Source organism: Hylaeus anthracinus, unplaced genomic scaffold (assembly GCF_026225885.1).
Source record: "Hylaeus anthracinus isolate JK02 unplaced genomic scaffold, UHH_iyHylAnth1.0_haploid 10424, whole genome shotgun sequence".
NCBI classification, from domain to species: domain Eukaryota; kingdom Metazoa; phylum Arthropoda; class Insecta; order Hymenoptera; family Colletidae; genus Hylaeus; species Hylaeus anthracinus.
This window is the reverse complement of record NW_026533506.1, coordinates 1-3336: the sequence shown is the minus strand read 5'-3', so window position 1 is coordinate 3336 and position 3336 is coordinate 1.

Genomic DNA, 3336 nt, shown 5'->3' with positions numbered 1-3336 from the left:
TTATAAAGTTTTAAGGCTGAAATTGCAAAATCAGGCCTTGGAATCGCATCCGCCAAAGTGTAACGAATATATATTGAAACCAGAATTATTAGAAAATATTGCTTCTTTGCCTCAATATCTTGGAAAAAAAATCATGCTAGCCTAATCGCCCTGTCCTCGTCTCTCCTGCAATTTTTGTATCGCCCTCTCTGTCCTTATCCCGGAGTTTCCTACTTTTTCTCCGCAACTGTCGCTGAAGTCAACTCGGAGTTTGGCTCTGGTTCCTGCACACCCTATGGCTATGTGTGTTTAAACTATTATAACCACAATGTGCATTAAATTTTCGTATTAATTTTTATACAAATTGTACTAATATAATGAATTTTATTAATTTTTGCTTACGAATTTCTTGTTGAAAGAATTTATGCTTGTCTCGATTGTATTTAAAGCTTCATTTTGTTCATTTATACAGTATTTATCCATACTCAATCAAATAGATAAATATGCACGTCAAATATTCAATTCTTAACAAAATCCGTTTGCCTATTATAAGTTAATCAAAATTAATATTATAGCAAAACTGAAAGGGAACAAAATATAGTTATATAAGTATATTGTTATTTTCCAGTTGTCATGGTTTGTTACAATCGTTGAAAATAATTCACTAGCCACAAGCGTATCCCCTAGTGTGGTGAACAGATCCGTAGAAGAAATCCCGATAAAAAACTTTAAAAAAGTAAACAAATTACGCCAAGTACATGAAAAAGTGGAGGACTTAAAGAGTAATCATAGAAAAATAGAAGATCCCCATAAAAAACTACAAGGAAGTAGAAAAAGAAGTGAAATCGAAATGAGCTGCCAGTACATGAAGGTGCTTTCCAGCAAAGTGCAAAGGCGACACTGTATAACACAATGAAAAATTCGGTGCTTTCCAACTATGCGCAGCTAAAATGCTGTGTTCAACAGTGCAAACGTTCAGACCTTAATGACAACTCATGTAAACTGACTCCTCCGCACTTTGGCGGTAAAATGAAGAAACTAAATAGTGTATCAACCACAAACTGAGACTGTTTAGACATTTGCCTAGATGTCTGTGGCCTGGAAGTCAAATACTTGGCGTGGCCAGGCAAGGTCAAGGTTTTGATGAATAAGAATTATTTTAAAATGTAAAATAATGAAAATGTACTCATATTGTCAGGATTTTAAACTGACAGATTATCTGAAAGCCTGTGAGAGGAGGGGTATCTGCGTCAATGAATGTCCTTAGAAATATTTTAAAACACAATAAAATGAAAATGTACTCATATTGTCAAAGTTTTAAATTGACAAATTATGTGAGAGTCTGCGAAAGAGAAAGTATGGGTATTGATGATCTGAGAATGCTTTGCCTGGCCACGCCAAGCACTTGACTTCCAGGCCATGGACATCTAGGCAAATGTCTAAACAGTCTCAGTTTGTGGTTGATACACTATTTAGCTTCTTCATTTTACCGCCAAAGTGCGGAGGAGTCAGTTTACATGAGTTGTCATTAGGGTCTGAACGTTTGCACTGTTGAACACAGCATTTTAGCTGCGCATAGTTGGAAAGCACCAAATTTTTCATTGTGTTATACAGTGTCGCCTTTGCACTTTGCTGGAAAGAACCTTCATGTACTGGCAGCTCGTTTCGATTTCATTTCTTTTTCTACTTCCTTGTAGTTTTTTATGGGGATCTTCTATTTTTCTATAATTACTCTTTAAGTCTTCCAGTTTTTCATGTACTTGGCGTAATTTTTTTACTTTTTTGAAGTTTTTTATGGAGATCTCACTTCTTTTTACAAAGCTAATTTCTATAGAGAATGACTTCAAATAATAGAAAATGGGAGATCAGTTTGAATCCATTAAGGTTTCAAAAGTATGCGGAATGCATTGCAGGAAGTTTCATTGCAAGAAATTTATTAAAGAAAAAATGTAATCACTTTATCAGTAACATTTAAATGCAACAAGACTTTCTGTCATGTGTCATAGGTACTTTTGAGAAATTAAAGGATTAAGTTTGACCTCTCTTTTTTTATATTATTGTAATACAACAAATTATGTGTTACAAATAGTGGATCTCTGTTCACTTTCTCATTATTTAAATTTCTTGCAACAAAACTTTCTGGCATGCATTGTGTGTACTTTTGAAAATTCTAAGGATTGAAACTGATATTGCAATACGATTAATTGTGCATTACAAATAGTGGATTTTTTTTTTCATTTCTCACTTCATCTTTAACATTTAAATTTCCTGCTGTGAGACATCTTGCAATGCGTTCTGTATACTTTTGGAAACTTAAAGAACTGAAGCTGGTCTCTTACCTATATCTGGCTTCAGACACATTATGTATATTGTAGACTCTACGCTTACTATAATAAAAGACAAATGTATCTTTATTTTAAGGTCTACATTAATTTGCAAGTAAAATAAGGTTTGTATGTGTTATTTACAAATAAAATTAATGTCATATGAATAATGCACAATTTATTATATTACAATACCAGATTCAGTCCCTTAAATTTTCAAAAGCACACAGAACACATGGCAGAAAGTCTTGTTACAAACAAATTTAAATGATAAAAATGAAGTATGAAATGAAAAAAGAGGTCTACACTATTTCTAACCCACAATTTATTATATTATAATACCAGTTTCAGTCTTTTATGTTTCCAAAGTACACACAACGCATCGCAAAATGTCTTGTTGCTAGAAATTGAAATGTTAAACATGAAATGAGAAATAAAGAAAGAGATCCACTATGTGTAGTGCACAATTTATTGTATTAGAATAAAATTCACAAGTATGCACTGTGCGTGGCAGAAAATCTTGTTGTAACAAATTTAAATGTTAATAAATAAAGTGGGAAAATGTACAAAGAGATCCACTATTGGTAAAAGTCACTAATAGATTCAGAAGCACAAAAAGAAGAAAGTAAAGTGAAAGAGGTTATAAAAGGAACAAAGGAAAATACAGAGAACGATGGTAACTCCCCTCAAGGCGAATATACAGAAAATTCAAGATTACCCAGTTCTCTAAACAAAAACATAGTAGAAACTTTTTCAATATATGAAAAGGGTTACGCAACGAGAGAAGAAGTGGTAAACAGCCCAGCTAAGGATCTTAAATTCCTTGAAGTTGTTACGAGCCAGGGCGATAGCGACGCGCGTGTGAGCCCAGCGAGTGGGATAGATTTGGTAATTGAACCAATACGATTAATTATTGTGTATCAATGGTGTCGAAGGCTGAGGATAGATTAGACAATGCAGACGACTCTGACGTGAAGTCAGATAGTTGCAGGAATCGGTATCTCCCAGTGAAGGGTAACCGTAGGTTAAGGTG